The sequence below is a fragment of the Tenrec ecaudatus genome, chromosome 2 (assembly GCF_050624435.1).
Source record: "Tenrec ecaudatus isolate mTenEca1 chromosome 2, mTenEca1.hap1, whole genome shotgun sequence".
NCBI lineage: Eukaryota > Metazoa > Chordata > Mammalia > Afrosoricida > Tenrecidae > Tenrec > Tenrec ecaudatus.
In genome coordinates, this window is record NC_134531.1 from 31792824 (window position 1) to 31820468 (window position 27645).

A 27645-nucleotide genomic window follows, 5' to 3' on the forward strand; every position below is an offset into this window, starting at 1 on the left:
TGCCACTTCCATGAACATTGACTATGGACCTAAGTAAGGCAAAATCCTTGACAACTTCAATCTTTTCCCCATTTATCATGATGTTATATTATCAGTCCAGTTGTGAGGATTTGGGTGTTTTTTTTTTTTTTTTGATTTGGGTGTTTTTGACATTGAATTATAATCCATAGTTTGGAGGCCGCCATCCTTGCTCTTCACCCGCATGCATTAATTCCTCCTCACTGTCAGCAGGCAAGGTTGTTTCATCTGCACATCATGGGTTGTTAATAAGCTTTCCTTCTGTCTCCTGATGTCACATTCTTCTTCATGGAATCCAGCTTCTCTGGTCATTTGCTCAGCACACAGATTGAAGAAGTATGCTGAGAGGATTCAACACTGATGCACATCTCTTCTGATTTCAAAGCACGCAGCATTTTCTTGTTCTGTTCAGACGACTACCTCTTGATCCATGTACTGCAGAAGCAGAAATACATGTTATGGAATGCCCATTCTTCTCAGGGTTATCCTTAGTTTATTATAATCCACACAGTCAAATATTTCAAAAATCATTTTACTGGGGCCTCTTACAGCTCTTATCACAATCCACACATGCATACATTGTGTCAAGCATATTTATACATATATTGCCATCATCAGTTTCAAAACATTTTCTTTCTAACTGACCCCTTGGTATCAACTCATTTCACACAATCAAATATTTTGGCAACAGGTCTACTATTTCAACATCTGTGTTACCCTGTTGTCCCCTTGATTGCCTGGGGGCAGGGTGCTCATCATAGAAAGTTTTTCTTTTTCTTGATTCTTTGTGTGCCTCACACTCAAACAAAAAACAAAATATCACTGCAATCATGGAGATTTTGACTCTTAGAAACCTTACAGGGTAGAGTAGAATGCTCTCTAGAGTTTCTGAGACTGTAAATCTTTATAGAAGCAGACATCCTCATTTTTGTCATGCGGAGGTCTTGTGAGTTTGAACCAATGATCCTATTGTTAGCAGCATGATGTTTCACCTAATGCGTTCACAGGGCTAGTGCTTCCTAATAGCATGCCAAATGTGATGGTTATGGATCATGACAACTAGATCCTTTTTGCTAAGGTAGGACTGGAGCCCAACCCATCAATCAGGTCACAGTCTAATGGTGCCCTTTTGTATAAGAGAAAGATCAAGCAGAGTAGATTTCTCTTTGGGCCCTTACATTCTGTTGGAATTGGATCCTGAATCTGGTGCGTGGATTTCCTGTTGTGTTGCCGATCCCAGGAGTCATCACGACTACCAATGGTAAATTCACTCAACTAACCTGGATTCATTTACCTCTGTATCCATCAACCTGCACTTCCAACCTCTTTGTAGTTCATTAGCTTCTATAGCTACATGAGTCAGGTAAAGCTTGCATTGAACCAGAGTGAAGTTACGTATTTCTACTTCTGTGTATGCTGCCTCCTGATATAAATCTCTTTCTCCATACAAGCACATATAAGCGTCACTAGTTTTGCTTATGTAGAGAACCCAATATTATTAGAGAACCCCACCAGGCATTATAATTTTGCCCTTTGAGTTCTCAATGTTTGGGCATTTTCATGAATATTCTAAAGGTTTTACTCTTGGATGCAGTTTGGAAATAGTTTGATCTTTTTGAGTTTTACTTTCAAGAGTTGTTAGGTGGCAACAGAGGAATATTTAGTCTGGGGCTAATTATTTTTTCCTTTACTACAGTAACTCCCTGTTGAGTTATTTTTCTGTGTAGTGTGAATCATCAGTTTTTCCAGCCTGACTCGTGAAAGAGACCACTGATTCTGGCTCTGCATGAGAGCTGGGTACTGTAGCCGCTCCTTTTCTCTATGGTTCTTTTCCTGGCCTCGAGTGGTTTCCTCGTGTTCATACAATAGTTGGTAGTCTGCCAAGTTCTTACATCTGTGCGGCTCCTCCTCCTTTAGCACCCTGTCCTACAAACTCATCTCCATAGACTCTGAACTCTACTCTCCACTCAAGACCTCTGCTGAGCTCACCCTGGATTCCCCTTCTTTGTACTTTAGTCTAGACATGATCGCAAGGGAATTAACTAGGGGAATGATGAGACTCACCTCATAGGTTCTCCATCTTTTCGGGGTTGCTCATCTTTATTGACTGATTTCCAGTGTCTCCAAATGGTTGTTTTATGTACTTTGTCTGGTCTAACTATGTAGATAGAGGTCAGTGCTTCAAACTTGATGATAGTGGCATATAGATCTATATAAACAATTTATACACACTACATATCTATACATTTCTCATACTGCAGTGGCTTGTGTGTTGTGATTCTGGAAGCTATAGCATTAGGGTTTCAGAAGAAACAGTATGTCTGTAGAGTTTTAGTGGAACTTCTAGACCGACAGACAAAGAAGGAGCACTTGGTGATCTCTTTCTGAAAAAAAAAAACGGCCAATGAAAACGTTATTAATAATAGTGTAATATCTGATATGGTGCCAGAAGACGAACTCTTTAGGCTAAAAGGCACACAAACCACAATGCGAGAAGAACTTCTCCCTCCTGGGAAGTCAAACTTAATGATGTGCATGTAATAAAGCTTTTGAGACCTCCATTTTGCTAATGTGATAGTACTGAAAATGAGAAGTAACTGTAAACATCTATTAATAATTAAAACATACAATACGCAAAGTCTGCATATAGGAAATCTGGAAGTCTTTACAAAGGAAATGGAAGCATCGAAAGCAGTATCCTAGGCCTTAGTGAGGGATACTGGACATTTTGAATCAGACAAACGGATAGTCCATGATGCTGGTAATGACAAACTGAAGAGGAACGATATCACACCCATACTCCAAAAGAACATTGAGATCTATCCTGAAGTGTAATGCTGTTATTGATAGGTTACTCTCCACACACCTACAAAGAAGGCCCATGTGATAGGCAGGTTTGTTGTGCCAACGTGGCCAATGAACACGTGTGAGATTAGTTGAAAGAAAGAAGGATATCATTAATGGTATCAGATAGACTTCAACTGAAAGCAGAGAAAACCAGAAAGATATTACCTATGTAGTATCTTTTTCACATAGGCACTTGACAGTGTGAATCATAACAAATTATGAATAAAATTATAAGAATGGGAATTACAACATCGCTGGGCGTAGGCAGAACTTGTACATGGGCCAAGAGTCCAGTGATGTTCTGTGTTTAAAATCATGGAAAGATGTGAGCCCAGGGTGCATCCATTCATTGTGCTTACTCATTTGTATACTGAGCAAGTAATCCACGAAACTGGATTATAGTCAGAGCACACGGGAGCAAATAAAGGGGTGGAAGAGAGAGAGGAGCACATCCTGAACCACCAAGCCTTGAGAACAATACCCTGCTCAGAGCAGCCAATGCACAGAGAGTACTATATGGCGGGCCCCACTATGAAATACCTATCCTTCACTGACCCATAGCCCTATGGGCGACAACGCTGGAGACACAGTGTGGAAATTGCGCCAGATCTGACCCCACCACATGGAGGCAAAACTTTAAGGGCGTGCAACAGAATGTCCTGAGGAAATACCAAAACCAGACTTTTGGGCCAGGGTGTGGCACCCCTAGACACTCCTAAAGGTCAAAGGACACATCTCGAACTATTTACAGGCTTTTCTTCTTTTTGTCATTGGTTTGTTGTTATTGTTTTGTTTTGCTTTCTTTTGTTGATTTGTTTTGCTCTCTTGTTTTTGTGCATATTATCTCTGCAGGTCTATCTAGATGAGAAAAGTGGGATAAAAAATCTGGAGGAGAAAACAGTGGGACTGACAGTTCTATGGGGACACGGGAGAGGGGGAGGTAGAGAAAAGGAAGTGGTGTTAACAAACCCACAGGTACAGGGAACAACAAGTGATCCAAAATCGGTGATGAGGAGGGTATAAGAGGCCTAGTAGAGCTTGATCAAGGGCAATGTAACCAAGAGGAATTACTGAAACCCAAATGAATGTAAAGGGAATTTAGAGAGGTCTAAATACAGGCATGTACATATGTAAATATACTTATATATGATGATGGGGAAATAGATCTAGGTGTATATATTTATAGGTTTAATATTAAGGTAGAAGATAGACATTGGACCTCCACTCAAATACTATCTCAATGCAAGAACATTTAGTTCTATTAAACTGGCATTCCATGATACTCATCTTCCTGACATGATTGTTGAAGACAAAATGGGTGTAAAAACAAATGTGAAGAAAGCTGATGGTGCCCAGCTATCAAAAGATATAACATCTGGGTCTTAAAGACTTGAAGATAAACAAGTGGCCATCTAGCTGAGAAGCAACAAAGTCCACATGGAAGAAGCACATCAGCCTGTGTGATCACGAGGTGTCGATGAGATCAAGTATCAGGCATCGAAGAATAAAAAATCATATTATTGTGAATGAGGGGGAGTGCAGAGTGGGGACCCAAAGCCCATCTGTAGGCAACTGGATATTCCCTTACAGAAGGGATGCCGGGAGGAGATGAGCCAGTCAGGGTGCAGTGTAGCAGTGATGAAGCATACAACTTTCCTCTAGTTCTTTAATGCTTCCTCCCCTCCCATTATCACGATCCCAATTCTATCTTACAAATCCAGCTAAACCAGAGGATGTACCCTGGTACAGATAGGAACTGAAAACACAGGAAATCCAGGACAGATGAACCCCTTGGGACCAGTGGTGATAGTGGAGATACCGGGAGGGTGGAGGGAAGGTGGGGTAGAAAGGGGGAACCAATTACAAAGATCTACATATAATCCCCTCCCTGGGGAATGGACAACAGAAAAGTGGGTGAAGGGTGATGTCGGACAGTGTAAGACATGAAAAAATAGTAATAATTTATAAATTATCAAGGGTTCATGAGGGAGGTGGGGGCAGGGAGGGAGGGAAAATGAGGAGCTGCTAACAAGGGCTCAAGCAGAAAGCAAATGCTTTGAGAATGATGATGGCAACAAATGTACAAATGTGCTTGACACAATGGATGTATGTATGGATTGTGATGAGAGTTGTATGAGCCCCCAATAAAATGATTTTTAAAAGAAATTTTAAAAACTGAAAACAAGAACAAAAAAAAAGCTGGATTATATTAAGAAGAACTCAGTGTCACCATTAGAGGAAGACTATTTAGCAACCTGTGATGTGCAAATACTACAACCTTGCAGGATGAAAGTGGAGAGGAGTTTAAAGGACTCGATGATAAAATGAAAGACTACAGTTTTCCATATGGATTACACCTCAACAGAAAGGAACAAAAATCCTCAAAAGCTAACCAAAGATAACATTACGATATATGGAGAAAAGAGTGATGTTAAAGGATTGCATTCCACTTGCACCCAGAAGTCTCAGCCAAATGTCCTGCAAAAGAATTCTTAAAGGGGTTAAAAATTAAAAATGTCCCTTTGAGGACTGAGGTCGGACCCAACCCACGGTATTTTCAACTATTTCGCAGGCATGTGAAACCTGGACATTGGACAAGGAAGACTGGAGAATACAGGCCTGTGAATTAGGTTGTTGGCATAAGTCAGAGGTAGCCTGAAGAACCAGCAAATATTTCTATGCAATACTACAGTCAAATATTCCTTATCTGTGAAGATGGAAAGACTTACTTGTCTCACATCATTTGAACCTGTGCCCGGAGGAAGCACAGGACATCATTCTTGATAAACATACGATCAACAAAAAGGAGAAGACCCTCAGCAAGTTGGAATGGTGCAGTGAAGACAGCAATGGGCTCAAAGAAGCAAGACATCACAGCAATGATTGTGAGGGTGACACAGGACTGGGAAGTAGTTTGTTCTGTTGTACACAGGGCAGCTATGGGTTGCAATCAATTTGATGGTACATAATTATATGTATAATTAATATAAATAATTATATCATTAATTTTATTAGAAGTAACTCATACTACATATATTTGGGTTTATTATTTATAAAGTCAATGTAGGTTTAATTATTATGATAAAATATTTTAATGGGGGTGTTTACCTGAACTTTTTTCCTCTTTAACTATGGGTTTTAAATTCACCAACCTCTCCTCAGGAGAAAAATGAGGCTACTCCTATAAAGATTTATGCTCTCAGAATCTCTGTGTAAAGTTGCTTTAAGTTGAAATAGAATCACTGGCATTGGTTATATATATAAAATCTGAGTGGTGCTGGTGTCATAGTGGTTAAAGCACTTAGCTGTCAACCAAAAAAACGAAGGGTTTGAATCCATCAGCTTACTTCTACACATATTCACGACTTTGCAAACCCTGTGTAGTGGTTCTCCTCTACCATGTAAGGTCATTATGAGTTGGAGTTGACTCAGCAACAGTGGGTTTGGTTTTTATGATATCACTTACCTCTATCTGTTTATTGTCTGCCATCCTGGGGTGGTTTGCATGTTACTATGAGCTAGAACCTGCTGGTATTTGAAACATCCGTGACATAGTTTCCAGCATCCATGGCAACACAAAAGTCAACACAGTCTGACAAGTTGATATACAATTTCAGAACATCCAGACTCAGAACAGACAATGAAAAAAGAACAGGCTGTCCATGTCAGAGGAATTAGCCACTGAAAATGTGTTGTACTTTGGGTAGTTACAAGTTGGAACTGACTGGATGACACTGAACAACAACAATAACAACAGCAACATGATGCTGGAAGTTGTCCCACTGGTTTTTCAAATACCTGAAGGATGACCCATAATAATCATTATGATAAAGTATTATATAAGCCACTTAGGATGGAAGTTTCTGAACATATATGGTGGCCACACCATGGATGCAAGCATACCAGCATTTGTGCAGACAGCACGGGGCCAGTTATACATAGGGTAATCATGATTTAGAATAGACTAAACAGTAATTAACAAAATCAATTTATAACATTCAAATTTGACAATAAAAACTTAAGAAAATATTTTTGCTTAGTCTGTGTTAATTACCAAATTCAGGACCAACTTGGCAAGTACAAACGTGGACAAAAATAACTCAAAGAACTGCCAAGACAGAGTCTCTAATATTTGGTTAATGAACGTTCTTCCTGGAGACAAAAGAAAAGATTCTACCTAAAACTGTTTTACTTTTACATCATTCTGAATAAGGTGAAGGTTTACAGAACAGATCATCAGTGTTACATTCAACATACCATGCTCATTTTGTTGAGAAGCAACCATTAGGAACCCCTCACAGTACTCTTGATTACGCCACTTCCTCCTGCGTTTCCTGTTTCTATCCCCTTTCTTTCCTATCCTGCTGAACTTCACCCTTGAGTAAATGCTGTCCTTTTGATCTTAAATAGTTGGTTATTCTAACATGTTGGTGAGTTTAGCTCCAGGCCTGAATGAGGAGCTCCTTGGGAGTCCAACAGGCCTCCATCCAACCAGGAAGCTTGGTCTCTTTGCTGATTTGAGTTCTGTTTCATATTTTTCACCTACCCTACCCAGAACCTTCTAAGAGGATTCCTTTCAGAGCAGTTGACAGTGGTAGCTGGTTACCATCTAGTTCTGGTCTCAGGGGTAAGGAGAATACGTTTGTGTTTTACTTTGGTGTATTGTTTCTACGTGCTGTCCATTTTCATCGCTCTTCTTTTGTCTAGATTAAGAAAGAACAATAGTTGTACCCCAAATGGATCCTCATGACCCCAATCACTACTTAGTAGAGGAGGATGTAGGGTATTGTCTTTGTGAGCTCTTGTGTTTTGCTACTTGACCTTGGTGTCCCTTGAGATAATGGTCCTAATCATCCCAGGCCTGTTTTCTTATATGTGAAATGTCAGAGAGAACGTGGCAGCTTGTACCAAAAATCAGTGTTGGTAAGTTCCAACTGTCCATAGTTTATGAAAAATTAATTTGTCGGTCTTCGTCATTGTACTTAGGCCACTGTTCAAATCTGGTTAAAACACCAACACTACCTGTGTCCTACTTACCTGAGACACAAGGAGCACAGTAAATTGTAAGGACTTTTTCTTGAGATTTTGTTTTATTTGCTTTTGTTTTAATATTTGGTCTATTGATAAGAGTTCTGTACTTTTATGTTATGGGGATTATGCCTGGTGGTGTTTAAGTGTAAACTGAGAAGAGATGCCATGTATTTACCTATAAAAATGTCGAGTACCTAGGTGAAAAGCAAAGACTAAACGCTGAGCAGATGTTTCCAAAGAGACCTATTTGACGCCATGTAAATGTATCTATCAACCTCTGTGACCAGTTCCTTCTCTTTTCCTTCATATGTTTGGCATCAGTAACCATGGTGCTACCCTCAAATAAAAGGCACGGTGTTTCAGAAATATATATTGAAAAGATTTTTCTTGTGAATGAAACAGAAATTCTGGTGTGCTTTTTTGTGTGTGTGCACGTGTCAAAACCACAGAATTGGTATTAATTCTTGAGAAAAAGTCATATTAAGTACTTTCCATAAATATAAAGGTCTTCCTACTATATATAAATTACTTAAGATATAAAAATGTGAAGTCTCTGAAATCAGAGCACAAGGAGCACTGCTCCCCCTCTCCCCTGCACTCCCCCTTCTTCAAGGCGTTATTCTCCAAGCAGCTTGTGACGCACAGGAGAGGTATGTGACTCTTGGGGCATCCCTACAGATACAGTGAATGAGCAAATTCTAAGGAGCTTTATGACATCACCAGGGAGCGTGACTTGGGTCAAGAGCTTGGCAGGAGGCTTTGTGAACAGTAGAATCAACAGCAATCAAGACTGGCAAGCCAACATGCTGGCCAGCGTGACACTGAAAAGAGAGCTTGTTGTACCTCATGCACAGCAGCAGGTTCAACAGCATAGGAGACGTGTTTATAGTCCCAGATTTACAGCACGCCTTATAAACACCTTATTACTTAGAATCCCGTCTGCTGTCCTAGAAACTAAGAATGTGACTTTGTTAAGCAGTGGGATTTATTGACACAAATGTCTTGACTAAGTTTGCCATTGTGGTTAACCAAAACGCATTTACTCCTGGGAAAGTAAACACAAGCAAACAAAATGCCTCTTATACCACAATACAGTGAGTTTCAAATTGACCAAACTTAATGCTATGACATAAATATGCTTAATGTTTATGGAATTTTTTAGAAACCCTTTGCCATGCTGGGCTTACCAGCCTGTGTAAGTCTTACTGAATGGGAATGTGTTTTCAGAATTACATGTGCTTAAAGACTTCATCAGAAATATTCAGAAAACCTGCCTTGAATACCGGCGCTGACCACGCAGCAAATAAAATGGGTCATGGTCGCCTCAGACATTAACGCGGATAAATCAGTTCTGCACCATGTAATAGCTACACACTGAAATGGTTACCAACAATTAAAATTAGAGAACTAATGGAAAATAATGTTGAATAAATATTATAAAACCACATGAAAATATGTTCAAGGAAGGCAAAGTATCTGGCTGAAACCCACAAATTTGAAAAAAAATTCCTATAAAAAATGAAAAATCAGACTAATCTTCTAATGTTTAAAATCCATCTGTTGAAAAGTAGATAAGATCCCTCAGCTGGACTTGGAGTTCAAAAATATAGATCCACAGCAGCACTGGAGCCGAACCAAATCCCCTCAGGAGAAAGTTTCCTGTCCTGTTGGGTGTCTAGCGGGCCAGATATATCTGAGAAGTCATTGCTCTACAGTTTGGATGTTAAATAATCACATTTCCCCCTGCAGCCGTATTTCAATAGAATGGAGTCCTATTGGGTAAGCCTTGTGGGTAAGGCACCTTCAGTTAAGCGTTGGATTTGTAACCACAAAATTGGCTGTTCAACCTATAGCTTCTCTGGAGAAGAAAGGCGAGGTTATCTGTTTCCCTAAGGATTCACAGCTTTGGAAAGTCTCTACAGGGTCACTATGAGTTTGAAGTGTATCAATCGCAGTGGGTTTGGCTAGGTTCAATATCAACAGAGACCCCCGGAAAATTACAAAGATGTTGGTGTTTTGAATTGTTGACTTATGCCACCAAAGCACCACCTGTTTGAAATCTCTGTGCATGTCTGTTTCTCTCTACATGCATAGGTGTGTGCATGTGTGTGTGTATATCTTACTGGTTCTGGTCCCTGGAGAATCCTAAGTCCTATGGTCAACCACATTTGGTAAACCCTGGATATCTAGTGCGTAGGAAAAGTCTTACATTGATAAATCTATTGTCCTGTGTGTAGCAAAGCATTTCTCAGAATTAGTTGGCCAGGCCTGTTCTTTCTAAATCTCTCTCTGATTTTTGTTCAGTATTGTGAGAAGGGAGAGGATATCCAAGACTCTGTGCTTTTCAGGCTTCCAAGTAAACTCACAGGGTGAATGTGAAGTTCTTATGGGAGACTGGAGGATAGAAAGAAGAAGGGAGAAATCAGGGTACCATCCCTGGCCTCCAAAACTATCCTCCCCTAGCGCCTCTCTCTGCATTACCAGTACGTCCCATAACTTTCTCAGGACAGACCTTAGGGGTTCCCATATCTATGTGGTAGTCCATGTATACTCCTGTTTGCTTTAAGGCTTCCTGATATTGTCACTCCCTGGATTGCTTTGCAAGTGATAGGCCATATCTGAGTAAACATCATAATGTGGATGGTTTCAACAGCTCTCAATCCCAGCTCACTACCAGTACTAAGGAGAATCTTAGAATAACCCCCCCACCCCCCCGCCGGAGGAAAATTTCTGATCTAGCCCACCACTCAGAGGAAGAAGCAGCACTGTTCCTATTGGTCTGTAAGCTACTAAATATAATAAAACAAGGTTTCTCAGATTGGCTCCAGAAACGTTATCCTAGGTCATCTAGGTATAGAGATTCCCTCCCCTTTGGGGTTAAGGAAACCAAGCACTCTGTCTCACATACTTTGGACCTATTATCAGTAGCAGAACAGTCCCCAGAGAAGGACCTCATGCTAGCTAAAGTAGACGGTAAATAAAAAAGAGGAAACGCTCCCCTCCAAAAGATGGATTGTCACAGTGGATTGTCCAATAATAGGCTCAAGTTAGCAAAGATTGTGAGCATAGTGCAAGCCCAGATAGTGCTTCAGTCTGTTGTGCATAAGGTCCAAGTGTGAGCTGGACTCAACTCTATGAGGGGGTACCCCCACACCCCAAACTGGATTTTAAAGAGTTTTATTAGCATTTCATCCACATGACATACAATTTAATAATTCTATCATATCAACAATAGTTGTAGAATTATCACCACATTCAATTCCAGGACATTTTATTTTTCACAAGAAAGATCTTTGTGATGGCTGAATAGTTTTGTATGTTGCCCTGATGGCAGTTACATGAATACACACATGGAATAAAATGCTATAAAATTATATGTACACACACACAAACAACCATGTTAAATTCCTAATTTATAATATAAGCAAGAAAAATATTATATACTATATAAGAAAATAATATATATACTATGTACTTATATACTATAAGCAAGAAAAATGTAATCATGGGGGAAACTGGGTGAGGAGTTCTCTGTGTACCATTCTTGCAACTTCGTGCGAATCTATCATCAAATACAAAATTGAAATTGAAAACCACTGGTATTTGAATTTATTTTTATTTCCTAGTTCTTTTATTTTAAAAAAATCATTTTATTGGGGCTCATACAACTTATCACAATCCATACATACATCAATTGTGTAAAGCATGCTTATATATTCATTGCCCTCACCGTTCTCAAAACTCGCTTTCCGCTTGGGTTCCTGGAATAAGCTCCTCATTTTCCTTTTCCCCTCCCCCTCCCTCTCCGCTCCCCCCTCCATAATGAACCCTTAATAATTTACAAATTATTACTTTATCTTATCTTACAGTGCCCGGCGTCTCCCTTCACCCACCTTTCTGTTGCCCATCCCCCAGAGAGGACGCCACATGTAGATGTCTGAGATCGGTTCCCCCTTTCCCTCCTCTTCCCTCCCGGTATCGCTCCTTTCACTGCTGGTCCTGAGAGGTTCATCTGTCCTAGATTCCCTGTGTTTCCATATCCCAACTGTACCGCTTTGCATCCTCTGGTCTAACCAGGTTTTCAAGGTAGAATTGGGATCATGATAGTTGTGGGGAGGAAGCGTTTAAGAACTAGAGGAAGGTTGTGAGTGTCATTGTTGCTACACTGAACCCTGAGTGACTCGTCTCCTCCCCACTACCCCTCTGCAAGGGATGTCCACAAACCGGATTTTTTTTCCAAAGCTATATATTTAATTTCTTTTAACAAAACAACCTTATTGCCTTCAAAGTACCTTCCATTACACTTAATACATTGGCCAATTCTGCTATTCCGTTTTTTGAAACATTTTTTTCAAACTCGTCTTTTCGGATGGCTGACAGCACCTCCCTCATTTGTTTATTTTATTTTATTTTATGTTTTTCACCTCTTCCAAGTTGTCCCTCTTCATTACAGGAAATAAAAAGAAGTCACATGGAGCAAGGTCAAGTTAGGTGAATGGAGCAAGAGAGGCAGGCTGGGTTTTTTTTTTTTTTGCCAAAAACTGGCACACTGAGATGGCTGCATGAACAGATGTATTGTCGTGTTGGCAAAAGAAAAAGTTCCCTGTCTGCCACAAATCAGGCCTTTTTTGTCACACACTGTTACACTCTCTTTTCAGAACCTCAAAATAGAAAGCTTGATTAACAGTCTGACCTGGTGGAGTGAACTCCAAATGCACTATCCCCCTCATATCAAAAAAACAAATGAGCATTGTGTTGATCTTTGATTTCATTTGATGAGGTTTTTTTTGGGTGAAGTGACATCTTCCACTAATTTGACTGATGTTTGCTTTTAGGGTTGTAAGACTAACACCATGTCTCATCACCAGTAATGATTTTAGAAAAAAAGGTTGGGCCACCTCTGAGTTGTTCTTTCAAGGCACGACATGTTTCCACAACTGGACTCTGGTTTTGCTGGTCAGTCAGAACCCAAGGAACACATTTTGCAGCGACTCTTATCAGTCCCAAATCTTACATTAAAATCCACTAAACTGAGCTCCAAGATAGTCTAACTCCCCCATCTCATCAATGATCTGTCGCTAGTCTTTGAGTACACATGCACAAATTTTGTTGACATTTTCATCCATTGGGGATGTTGACAGATGTCCAGAACAAATCTTGTCATCAAGTGACATTTCACCTTTTTTGAGACAAGAAAACCAATTGTACACTTTTCCCCATAGCACCATCCTTGTAAGCTATGTTCAGCAGCACAGCAAATTCTGTGGCATTTTTACTGAGCAGGAAACAAAATTTCATAGCTGCATGCTGCTCTTTTAAATCAGTCATCATAAAAAACGGGGTTCGAGTAAAATTGCTTTTATGAAAAATTTCACTGTGACCAGAGAGAGCCTTGCGGGGGGTGGAGTGGGGTGAGGGAAATGCATACAACAAAAGCTCCACCCAGCAGAACTATTTTCCGGTTGTTTTTTTTTGGGGGGGGGTAATCCTCTTGTATGCTACCTAACCACAACCACAAGAATCGGCTTGTAATTTAAATAATTTTTCCTTAAAATTTTTTGGTATTATTATTTTTTAAGGAAGATTACCTTTCACCAGGCATTTTCATCAGAAGACTACTTTTTATGAGACATTTTAAATGTAAGCTTCAGTCAAATCATTATTGAAATGATGTAGATCTTATAAGAGTAACCCTGATCAAAATTAGCAAACAGATCATATATCATAAATTTATAAAAGCAGTGATGAAGTTGACTGCAATCTGTATCAAAAGCCAAAGATCAACCGTGATGTTGATTAGTGATACAAAAGATTTCACCTTGCCCTATATTCATAGTTTCATTTCTCGAAATTAGTGTGGAGGAATAGTCATATGTATAACCGATACATTCTGATGGTAGAAATTCTCATTGGTTTAGAATTACTTCTGTTTTAATTGATTTCCCCTCTGCTCAGTGTAGACTCAGGGAAGAGTATCATATACATGATAATTATGATGTAGTTGTGAGGTAAGGTGCTCAAAGATGATAGTGCTGTAGCGAATGACAAACACATATATGAATTACAGGTACTGTTCTAAATCATTTTTGTCTCCCATGAGTAGTCAGATTAACTCTAAACATTTTAAATTTCTACAAGACTGGTCTGACTAGGATTTCAACAAATGGGACTACCACGGGAGTTTAGATCTTCCAGGCAGAACTTTAGTTGAGACTATGGGCCTTTAATTGGCAAAGAGCAAATAAAGAGGCAGATGAGTCAGTGATTTTATTAATGCTAGCCACCAATGGGAGATATTTTATTGATGATAACCCTAGACTCACAAAAATCCTGGGAAATGAAAAATATGAATTCAGCAATTGCTTATTCTACAACCTTTACACTTGGGTAAAAAATTGTTCAAATTCTAGGTTCTGGGGGGAAAATATTAAATTGCCTTATTAAATGTAATGTGATGTGATGGAGAAAGCTAGTGAATTTGCTAGCATGCACATTCCATTCTCTAGGACAGTTCTCTAAGACACGTTCCTAAGAAAAATTTACATTAGAACGAGGAAGTTATAAATGGAGAGAATATTTTGAAAGATCTTTGGGAGAAAGAAATGAATAGGGCTGATTGATTTTAGACTTGGCATTTACTGGGTAACAATAGAAATGATTATTTTGTGACAAGTTATTAGTAAAAATACACTCAAATATAAACATTACTCTCTAGCACGGAAAATGTGTGTTCTTACAATAATTTTTAAAGCACCCATGTTCCATTTATGACTATTTAGTTTCATTTACAGTCAGAATTTTATATTGGGGTAGACTTACATATACAAATATAGTACATTCAAAAGTCTCCATGCTCAGGGGTCCCAGTGTTTAAAAGATATTGATGGGGTGTCGGGGGGACAGGAGAGGAAGGAAGTAAAATATAAAGTTGGAACTGACATACCAGTTTAAAAATGAGACTCCGAATCCTTAACATCTTCAGTCAAAGTTTGCTGTATTATCCTTTGCACACTCGTGTCTATGATATTTTAGTTATTTGCTAGGTCAGTGATTTAATAAAAGGATGCAAACTTCAATATATAAATGCATACACATGTATATTTCTTCTTGAGGGTAATATAAACTTATTCTTATTCCCTCAGCTAACTATCAAAGTGATTTCCTTACAATGTTGACACAGAGATAAAACCAACAAGGACATCCAGTTCTAAAAGAATTCAAGAGTGACATGGATAGGCCTAAATACTAGTTACTGTAAAATAATTTTACTAGTGCTTTCACTTCTCACAGTCTACTCTTCTAGCCAAACTAGGCAAAGAGCAGTCTGTTCTGAGTAATTAAATATTTGAAATATATGGGCTGCAGCCACCACGTGCCCACTCCAACAATTTCATAATTTTACTCCACTCCCTAGTGCTGATCTTCCAGGTATCCTCCGTTTACCACTTTTATCAATGAGATAAACTCCACACCTGTGCAGAAGACTCACCACTCTCGGTCATGGAAAGGGTAAAAAGACTCATGCCACAAATGGCCTCCTTGGTCCAATAAGTTGGTCCTCTCAGATGTGGATCGTGGATTTGTGCTAGAGCCTCCTAGAAAAATGAGAGGCATTATTTTCAGATCCAGGGTGTCCTTTTAGAATAATCTTAAATAAGTCCTGTGGTTGTTAGATGCTATTGAGTCAGTTTGAACTCATAGTGACCGCATGCACAATAGAACAAACACTGCCTGGACCCGTGCCATCCTTACAACCAACTGATGTTTGGCCCAGGTTGCAGCCGTTGCGTCACCCCATCTCAGGGAGAACCTGTCTGTTTTGGGATGACTCTCTGCTTGATCCAGCATGGTAACCAGACACCAGAGGGTGGTCCTTCCAGGGAACATATCCAAAATACTTGAGACAAACTTTCACCATCCTTATTTACTTCAAAGGAGCATTCTTGTTGTACTTCTTCCAGGATACATTTATTTTTCTTCAGGTAGACCAGGGCACTTTTAATATCCTTTGCCAGCACCATAAATTAAATCAAATTTGTCTTCTTCAGATTTCCTTTTTTATTATCATCCAGTTTTCATATCCGTGTGAGGTCATTGAAAATGCCACACCTTGAGCCAAGGGAGTCTCAGTTCTCAAAGTGACAGCCTTGCTCTTTACCCCTGTGGTTGTTAGGTGCCACGGAGCAGGTTCTGATGCTTAGCAACCTGATGGAAATGGAATAAAACGCTGCCCAGTCCTGAGCCATCCTCACAATGTTCTTATGTTTGATCCCATTGTTGCAGCCACTGTGCCGATCTTTCTCATTGAGGGCCTTCCTCTCGTCTGATGCCCCTCCCCCTTACCAAGCACGATGCCTTTTGCTTGATAATATGTCCAAAGTGTTTTTATCACTTTAAAGAGGTCTTTTGAAGTATATTTTTATACTAGTGTGACTTGGTAGTGGGTTTTAATTTTTATTCTAATGAAATACAGCCTTTGACTGCTGCTTCCCTGGGCATTGATTGTGGATCTAAATGTAATGAAATCTTGGACTACTTCAATGTTTTCTCTATACATCATGGTGTCTTGGTCCCATTGTGAAGATTTGTGCTTTATTTACACTGAATTGTAATTCATACTGAAAGTGGTAGTTTGATCTTTATCAGTTTTTCAATCCTCTTCGTCTTCCGCACGCGAGATCGTGTCATCTGCATGTTGTTGTTGATGAGTCTTCCTCAAACATAGATACTTCTTCGTCACACAGATTGAATAAGTACGGTGAAAGGGTACAACTCTGATGCACACCTTTCCTGATTTTAAATCACCCAATTCGAACGACGGTCTCTTGGTGGTTAGTCTTCTTGAGGGTACCAAATGCAGTATGCTCCTCCATCCACCCAAATATGAACAATAAACCTTACTTTGCTAACATGGTAGATATTAAGTAACTTAGTGGAAAGAGAGTTTGTCCCAAGATAGTCAACTTCCTTATGTACAGGTAATCCATAGCTTACTATGGGCTTTCATTTGATGATGGCTCCATTGGAATCTAGTTCTAATGGAACTTGAATACCTAATTTTAAAGTCTTCATTACTACCTTTTACTATCAGACTTTATGTTTATAACCTTTATTAGTCTAATCCCTATTTGTCCTTGGGGGTTGGAAATATAATACATAAACTTACAAATATATTTTAAAGCATACATGTTGTTGTTTGGAACCACTGAGCCAGGTTTGGCTCATAGTGAGTCTAGTTATAACAGAATGAAATGCCAGCTACTCCTATGCTATCCTCACATGCGTCCTGAGGTTTGAGCCCATTAATGAAGCTCTGTGTCAGTCCATCTTGTCATTGGTCTTCCTCTTTGTCTACAGATACATAAAGAAATACATGTCCATTAAAAAGTGAGCAACATTTGGCATTTATTCAAAAGCCAGAACCAAACTCACTGCAATCAAGTTGGTTCCAACCCATAGCAACCAGATACAGTAATCACTTCCCTTGTGGGAGCTTCTGGATCATCTGGACTATCCTTGGGGATGGAGAAGATGTCTCTAGGGACAAAATTAGTGAGAGTTGCCTGTATGATCCTTTTACATGCTGTTATGTTGCATGTAGTACACATTGTGAATGGTAAGATGACTCTCATGTGTGGTTTGTTGCAACTCAAGTACTTGGTAAATTGGAGACTGCACATATAAGGGTACAGACAATTTGTGTCTTCATGTGCCAAGAAAAATGTCTTTGCCAGGCAGGTAATGGGTGGGTAGGCTTCTTTCCTCTCACCTAAGAAAATGTGTAGCTCATGTAAGAAGAATCTTTGTCCAGGTTTTGATCTAGTTCTCTCAAAGGCTTGTTAGGTTTGTCTTAACAAACATGTACATTTCCCTAGGCAAAGCACACGTGGTATGTTTGGACATATGGTCTCATTTTTATGATCTCTTAACCTTTACATATTTTAAATACCTCTTGGTAAGTTTAATTATTTGTGGTGAGCAAGATTGGCAGCCTGTGTGATAGGACTGTGCTTGTTATCCCTGAGGAATGAAAAGACTGATACCCTATGGAACATATTTTCAAAGATAAATATATAAACGTAAAGGAGGTGCTTTGTTACAGTCATTAATGGAGAGAGTCCAGTTATCCCAGTAATCCTGTGATATATCATAGTAATCCTGTATTTTGAGACTTTTGACTCCAAGTTGTATTAAGAATTTTCCAATCGATTGTAGATGGATAAATAGTAGGTAAAAAGAATTTGTGAGAATGATCACATAATTATTATCTGTGTCCATATGATCTGAACACATAATTGGACCGGAGAGGGCAAAACAATGAGAACAGTAAGATTGGCCACAGGAGTTCACTATTATTGAACATTAAGCATAGACCTCTTATTTGTCTCAGGTAACTTACTGATGAGATTTCTAATCTCATAGATCAGAAATATTTCTAAGATAGTTTTGAGTTCTCTGGTGGTACAAACACACTCAGCTGCTAACTGAAATGGTTGAAAGTTCAAACCCACCCAGAGATAACTCAGGTGAAAGACATGATGTTCAGCTTCCAAAAAATCAGCATAGATTTACTCTGACACACAGGATGGTAGGTGGTCATGAGCCAGTCAACTCAATGGCAATTGGTCTGGTTCAGGCAATTTTAACTGCAAATTCAAAATTAAACAAAGTTTAATCATCTGTGAAACCTTTTCTCAATGGAGAGGGGAGCCAGTGGAGGGACCTGAGGGTTCGGCCCCCATACCAGCTACTTGGACAACCACCCATCTCCCCAGAAGAATTTACTTCAGAGGACAGCACTGAAGCTGCAGCTAGGGTAGAGGGATATGCCTGACCAGAGTACATGGGAGTAAAGGAATGGGGAGGAAGAGAGAGTAGAACACATCCTGGCCCACCAGACCTGGAGGACAATATCCCCGCTCCAAACAACCAATGCACAGAGTGGACCATGTGGCTGATTCCACTATGAGACATGACGTCCCTCGTTGACCCATGGCTCTACGAGGGACAACACTGAAGACTCAGTGTCAGGATTGGCCTGACTGACCCTGCGACACCGAGCCAAAATACGAAAGGCTTGCAGCTGAGCAACGGGGGAGCAGAGCAGGGAGCTCCCCCAGGAGGTGAAAATGATAGACTCAGGGGCCAGAGCATGGCACCCCATCCGGAGTTGACTGGAGGACACGCCTAGAGGTCAAAAATCAGACCTTGATCTATTTACAGGTTTTTCTTTCTTTTTAAAAATTATTATTTTTTCTTTTTATTTATTATATTCTTTTATGGGTCAAAAAAAGAAAAACCTTTCCTTAAAACCACCAGAATAAAACCATTAGTAAATCATTTTTCTTTCTTTTTTTTAAATCTTTTTATTGGGGCTCATAAGGCTCTTATCACAATCTGTGCATACATCAAATGATTAGGGCAAAGAATGTACAGATGTGCTTTATACATTTGATGTATGTATATGTATAAGTATGGATTGTGATAAGAGTTGTATGAGCCCCTAATAAAATGTAAAAAAAAAAAACTATTAGTAAAGCATCAAGGAAAATCTGAAGATCACTAAAAGCTTAGGAAAGTTGACTATGTGTTTATCATAGGCGCAAGCATGCTTAGTTTCAACATGTCTCGGGGATGGGTTTGATCTTGTCTATAAAAGGAGCCCTGGTGGTGTAGTAGGTTAAATGTAGACTGAGTGTCAAACTGCAAGGCCAACATTTCAAACCAACCAGTTGCTCCAGTTGAGAAAGATAAGACTGACCGCTCCTGAAAAGATTTAGAGCCTTGGAAACCCAAAGGGGCAGTTCCACTCTGTCCTATAGGTTTATGAATCAGAATTGACTCCATTGCAGTGAGTTTGGCTTGGAGCTTTGAGAAGCAATAAAGAGAATCCTGGACGGATGATCCCTTCAGGAGCAGTGGTGAGAGTGGCGATACTGGGAGGGTGGGTGGAAAGGGAGACCTGATTACAGGTATCTACATATAACCTCCTCCCTGGGAGATGGAAAACAGAAAAGTGAGTGAAGGCAGATGTCGGGCAGTGTAAGTTATGACAAAATGCCCTTTGCCTCCTAGCTCTTTCCTCTATTTCCTTTATAGGTTTAGTATTAAGGTAGCAGGAGGACATTGGGTCTCCACACAAATACTCCCTCAATGCAAGAATACCTTCTTCTATTAAATTGGCATTCTATTATGCTCACCTTCCTGATACAACTGCTGAAGACAAAGCGGGTGAATAAGTAAATGTGGTGAAGAAAGCTGATGGTGCCTGGCTATCAAAAGATATAGCATCTGGGGTCTTAATAAAGGCTTGAAGGTAAACAAGCGGCCATCTAGCTCAGAAGCAACAAAGCCCACATGGAAGAAGCACACCAGCCTGTGCAATCACGAGGTGTCAAAGGGATCAGGTATCAGGCATCATCAGAACAAAAAATCATATCATAGCGAATGAGTGGGGAAGTGCGGAGTGGCGACATAATGTCCATGTTTAGGCCACTGGACATCCTCTTACAGAAGGGTCTCGGGGAGGGGACGATCCAGTCAGGGTGCAATGTAACAACAATGAAACATACAACTTTCCTCTAGTTCCTAAATGCTTCCTCCTCTCCCACTATCATAATCCCATTTCTACCCTACAAATCTGGCTAGACCAGAGGATGCACCCTGGTACAGATAAGAACTGGAAATGCAGGGAATCCAGGGTGGGTGATCCCTTCAGGACCAGTGGTGTGAGTGGCAATACTGGGAGGGTAGAGAGAGGGTTGGTTGGAAAAGGGTAACCGATTACAAGTATCTACATGAGACCTCCTCCCTGGGGGACAGGCAACAGAAAAGTGGGTGAAGGGAGACATCAGACAAGGAAAGATATGACAAAATAATAATTTATAAATTATCAAGAATTCATGAGGGAGCGGGAGTGGGGAGGGAGTGGAAAAAATGAGGAGCTGATGCCAGGGGCTTAGGAGGAGAGCAAATATTTTGAGATTGATGAGAATAATGTATGTACAAATGTGCTTTACACAGTTGATGGATGTGTTGATTTTGATAAGAATTGTATGAGTCCCTAATAAAACGATTTGCAAAAATAGAAAAAAGATATGACAAAAATATTATTTTATAAATTATCAAGGATTTATGGGGGGAGTGATGGGGGGCGAAAATAAGGAGCTGATCCCAGGGGCTTACATGGGGAGCAAATGTTTTTGAGAATGATGAGGGCAACGAATGTACAAATGTGCTTGACACAATGGATGTATGTATGGATTGTGATAAGAGTTGTATGGACCCACAATAAAATGATTTTTTAAAATGAAGAAGTAATAAAGATACTGGTTTCTGTGGTACAATTTTCTGAGGTTTGAATCCAATGAACAAGGTGTGAGCTTAAATTCTCAATATGGAAGGCTTATTATCCCCTTTCTGTATACTCACTCACAAACTCACTTCCAATTTTGACTCAAAGCAGCCCTACAGGTGGAATTTCCTCTAGTGGGTTTCTGAGATTTTAAATCTTTATGGGAGTAGAAAGCCTCAACTTTATTCTTTGGAGCAGTCAATGGTTTCAAACCACCGACCTTACCATTAGCAGCCCAACTCTTTACCCACTATGCCATCAAGGGGAAATTTTTCCTCCCATGAAACATTTGATAATGTCTGGAAATAGTGTTCAGCATAATAGAAAGATCTGACAGCCTGCTTTCTGTAAAGATTACAACCTTGGTTACCCTTGAGCAGTTTTACTTGGCCCTGATGGCACAGTGGGTTGATATTGTGCTACCAACCCAAAGATCTATAGTTTGATACCTCCTGCCACCCTGCAGGAAAAAAGATGTGACTTTCTGCTCCTGGAGAGATTTACAGCCTCAGAAACCCAAAGGGACAGTACTAGAATTGAATTGACAGCAGTGATCTTATTGATAGGGTTGCCTGAGTCTACTTGAGGGCAATGGAGTGTCACACTTGGAGAAGGTGGCACTGGAATGTTGGGGGGAGAAACTAAGAATGCTGCTAAATGTCTGTGATGGTTGGGTTGATTGTACTAACTAGGCCAATGGGAACAATAGGCTGGAGTTTGGCCATGTGGAAGCTTGATTGGAGGATGATCAAAATAAATAAAGACAGCCAGCATCCCATCTCCCTCTTTCTCCTTGGTGATCAGACCTGTGTGCTGCAGCTCTAACTTGTTCCCTGCCTTAACCTGTGTGCTACACTACCTGTGGGTCATGTCAACTGGTGGATTGTTTCACTAGAGCTTGAGGCTCCTTCGAGACCTGCTTCGCCATGCTGCTGGTGTGTACATTGCTTGAGCTTGAGGCTAGTGGATCCTGTTGCTGTGCTTGTAGTTCAAGATCCCATCAGGGCCATCTTCACTAAGCTCCAGAGCTACTGACTGTTGCTGACTCATCCTCTTGTTCTGCTGCCTGTGGGTAGATTCTACCTGCCTTGCATGAGGGAAGACTCCACTGTCTTCTTCCCTGACCTTGGGCCCAGTAGCCCACGTGAGTTGAAGGACTTCCAATATATTAACTGATCCGTGAAAGAGAGTTGAACTGAGCCCTCTGGACTGCTGTGTGGACCTATTAGCTGTTACATTCCTTCTCCCTGTATAAAACTATCCTCTGACACATACATAATCATAAGTACTCTGGTTTTGTTTGTCTAGAGAAACCCACCTAACAAAATTGGTACCGGAAGTGGGGTACTAGAGAAACAAGTCATAATGGTGGAGAGTGGATGCTTGTTTGACCACTGCCTCATGGTAGTTTTTATTTTTCCTCCCCCTTTGGCTAACCAGAGGTCAGATATGGCCATGCAGTTTACTGGGTTGGTTTCTGGAAAGAACATGGGAAGTTTAAAGTTTTGATTATTTTCTTTGGTTGCTGTCTTTGGTTATTCCCTTTTAAAATGGTGAAAATAAATGTAATTAATGTATATTTTGAGCTCAGGGGTGATTTCAAAATTACCCCTTGATTGTCTCAGAGATCATGCTGCTTAGTGAAAATGGCCACTGGCTTAATGCAATTAGAGGTTTAAGGTCATATTTTGTTTCAATGGAATAGTTTAGAAAAGGATTAAGATAAAATAGATAAGGATTGAACTTGAGTATGTTAAGATTGAGTGTCAGGTCTGGCTTTACTAGGTTTATACTGTTTTCTTCTGTCTATTGTTATTGATATCATGACTGATGGAAATGATTATTGGGAAGTATAAATAGTAAGCTCACTGTTTCAGCCATCAATTTGAATATTTAAATGGGTTAGGGCACACCTGCCAAGAAGACTCCAGAGAAGATAAGCCCCACACAGGGCTCAGGACACTTGCATTCAAAGAGACTTGCCACGGAGGCTATTGACAGATTGGAAAGAAAAGAGAGAAAAAAGGAACTCTGACTGTTTGAAGTTTGATTTACTGGTTTGTGCCAAAGTCTGGACAAATTTGGAGCCAGTAAAGGGAGCCTGTAAAATGCTTGCTAGGTGACCACCTGGATCCACTTGTTGAGTGGAAAGTGATAGTAACACAGCAATAGAGAGATGGGTTACTGACACCCATGGACCTGGCTCACAGGGACTAGAGGAGAAGATGAGAGCGGGTTGACTGTTCTGAAATTCATGACCTAGCACAAGGGGGCTAGGGTTTTTGAGAAATCGTGATGGGGCATATGGTCCATAGGTGAGGCCAATAGACACCCTGGTGAGGTTAAGTGAGGCAGCTCACATTGACTTGACCAGAACCTGACCAGATGAAGAGAAGATTTTTGAGCCTGTGACTTGGTGCATATTGCTGCTGACAGCATGGATGGCCTGTCCTGATTTAAGTTTGCTTATGGATACGAACTCACAACATCAAAGAATATGATTGTCTCCTCAGAGCACTGGGTTGATGTAAGTGGACAATATAGAGATTGGATACCCAAAATGGGAAGGATAAAGTCATGAAGTGGCTGGCTTACAAATTTTTATAGGTGAGGTAATATGTTCATAGGATTATAGGATTAAGTTGTAGATGTTCACTTAACTGCAATTGTTAGGCATAGATTATTGTTGTTTTGCTCAGTTATAGAATATTATGTTTTAATGAGACTGGCACAGTTTGAGTTGCATGCATTTTAGTTTTATCCTGTTGGGTCCAGATATGATTTTATCATTGTTTTGTTAAAAAAATTGTATATGGCTAAGGAGTTGTGTAAAAGTGTCAAGCTGACAACAAGGGGTGGTCTCTGGTAGTTACATAATTTCATGTCAATTTATAAATAGGTTATAGGGGTGGAGTCTAGCCTGTCAATCAGGTCACAGCCTGATTGATGCCTCCTTGGGGGCGTGGCTTTCTCATGAGAATTCTGGGAGTTTCCTCGCTTCCTTCCTGGAGGCAGGACACACTCCCTGCTTCACATTTCTGTTGAAAGGCCTCATGGAGCCATGCTTATGGCAGCCAAAGCCCTGGGGATGTGTCCACTGCCATTGGATCCATAGTACTTTCCACCCACTGGCTAGTGAGGTCCCTGCGTTCAACATCATTGCATGTACTACATGAGTGTGAAGGAAAATCATTGGCTAATATTGAACTATGGTCTTGATATGGACTGGGCTGGATGTTTTACTGACGCATACTTATTTCTTGATATAAAGTTATCTGATTCCAAATGCAGTATAATGTTTAAGTTGAAAACACAGACACACACACACAAACACACCTGTTATAAACCTGCTATAAATGTAAGTGGCTAGATTCCAGGTTATGTTCTTATTGAATCAAAGTCCCTCACAATGCAACTAGAGTAAAAGTCAGTCTGAATAAACTATCTAGGACAGAATTTAACTTCCAGGTTGATTAATGACTTCCCAGAAAAGTGGGTTTTCAATGCTGCTACATTGTTCACTGTCAGCAAGGTCCTGGTAGGACAAATCTAATGTGTAGAAAAGGTTCATGGTCAGTAAGGGTTAACGTTCAATATAAATTCTACTGCCCAAAATGTATAGCTTTATTACTTTATTATACAAAAATTATAGCAAATACTTGCCTGACAGTTGGAAATTCTGGGTTTTGAAAACCATTGTGCCTAGAGATTTCACTGTCTCAAGGAGAATGTAGCAAGAAAATCTGTTACATCCCTTACGGCTTTGAATTATATGGTCAGAAAGCCTCTTTTGGCTGGTTGGCATAAGCTGAACATAGACTCCTGGTTACAACTGAGTTTCGATGAAAAATTGTTGCGTAAAAGGGTCAGAATTGAAGTGATGTCTTGATCGAATGTTGGACTAGATCTGCATCATGTAGTGGATGTGCATTGGGCTGTCAAGGTGAGCAGTTTAAATTCACCAGCCCCTCTGCAGGAGAAAAATAAGGCTCCCATAAAGAGTTACCATCTTGGAAACCTACGGTGACTGTGTTAGTCTGGGTACTTTACAGAAACAAATCCACAGAAACTCATGTATAAATAAGAGAGAGTTTTATATAAAGGGTAAGTGCACATCAAGAAAACTTTTAGGAGAGGAGATGGGTTAATTAGGGTGTGAGGTAGTATCGATGAAGAACACAGCTTTCACCCAGATCCTGGATGCTTCCTCCCCCCAACTACCATGATCCGAATTCTACCTTGCAGGGCTGGATAGGACAGAGGCTGTACACTGGTACATATGAGGGTTGGAGGTACAGGGAATCCAGGCGGATGATACCTTCAGGACCAAGGGTGTGAGGGACGATGCTGGGAGAGTGGAGGGTGAGTGGGTTGGAAAGGGGGAACTGATTACAAGGATCCACATGTGACCTCTTCCCTGGGAGACGGACAGCAGAGAAGGGGGGAAGGGAGACTCCGGATAGGGCAAGATATGAAAAAATAACGATGTATAAATTACCAAGGGCATATGAGGGAGGGGGGAATGGGGAGGGAGGGGGAAAAAAAAAGAGGACCTGATGCAAGGGGCTTAAGTGGAGAGCAAATGCCTTGAGAATGATTGGGGCAGGGAATGTATGGATGTGCTTTATACAATTGATGTATGTATATGTATGAACTGTGAAAAGAATTGTATCAGCCCCAATAAATTGTTAAAATAAAAAAAAAACTAAAAAAAACAAAAAAAAACATTGCAACCCAGTGCTACCCAAACCCACAAGTCCAATATTAACCCATTAACCCCTATTTCCAACACCAGTCCACAAAGTCCTCCTCCATCTCACAAAACAGACACAATGATGCTGACTACAGGAGGAAAGCTGAGTCAGTGAGTGTGTAAACATCTCAGTGCTGGAAGGGGTCTCCACACAGCTGCTCCAGCACCCAGGGCTGCATCGGGGTAGGTCCATGTGGCTTCTCCTCAGGGATGTCTTGCAGCAAGTGAGCCTTGTCAGTTGAAACAGGGAACTGCTAAGGCAGCTGTGCCCTGGTCCAACCATCACAAAGCAAGAGTCCTGAGAACTAGAAAGATGAGACTCACCGAGCCATTTATTCCTCAGCTCTTCAATAAACCCCACATGTGTTTATCAGCCAGGTTGGCACAATAAACTAACTAATTCAGTGGCAATGTTACACTGTCCTAAAGGGTCACTGTGCAGTTAGTGAGCATCATGTAGTGCATAAAGAGAGGCTTCTCTGAAGAAAAAAATCTGAAATTCGGAAAACAATCCGTTTTCGATGGTGTGGTAGTTACACAATCTGGGGCCAACTTGCATCAAGTTGCAGTTTGATGACCTCATTTGGAGGCCGCACAGAGATAGACAACACATTGCAGGCTAGATATAGAGACTCCCTGCAAGATATTCCTGCCAACAAGACACATGAAGCTACACTGATAGAGCCAAAGTCTTGGAGCTGGAGGAGCCACATGGAGACCTACACCAGTGCTAAGATGCCTCCACCACCACTGGATCCACAAGACTTTCTACCCACTGGCCTGTGAGCCTGAAGAGGAATTTATGGACTGGTATCGGACATACAGGCCAATGTTGGACTTATAGACTTGAACTGGATGGGGCTGGGACGTTTTCTTAATATACAATTATTCTTTATACACAGCTCTTTCTTATCCACATGAGTGTCTATGATTTTGTTTCTCTAGTCAACCCAGACTAACACAGATGGGTTATGAGATGTGGGAGTTGGGGTAGAGCACTGTGGAGAAAATAGCATTCCCAAAGGCGCTGAGATAGGTGAGAACTTGATATATTCAAAATATGAGGTTTTTGTACATGGCTGCAATGAGGAGCAAAATGAAGCAAGAGAAGTGCGAAAGGGTGCTTCAAAAAGTTCATGGATAAATGGAATTAAATGATAATGAAAAATTTCCACACATCCCTTAAAACCCTCTGATCAACTTTAGAGCTTCCAAGGATCAAGTCGTAGGCTGAAATGAGCCCGATCCACTTTATTCCGACCTGTCACTGCTGTAATGTGAGTTGGTGTTAAATAAAGGAGCCCAGTGGTGTGGCCATCCTAAACTGACCATTATCTTTAATAAGTAATAACACAAATCCGAGCCTGACCATCCTCAGAAAACCCCTCCCAGGCCATCTAGGGCAAAAGGAAAAGTCGTGTTTTGATCTGGGGAAATTCCTTACTAGAAAAAAGAAGCAGAGAATGTTAACTATGCTTCCATCTGTTTCCCTCTTGCGCTCATTCCTGCATCTCATGCAAACGATGGATTCCACCTTTGCTTTAGATTCTATCTTCCTCCCACAAGAACAGCTTCTCCAGCCCCTCATGTTTCTTCCCTTTTCCTTTTCTCTTTTTTTTTTGTGCCTAAAATACGGGACTGA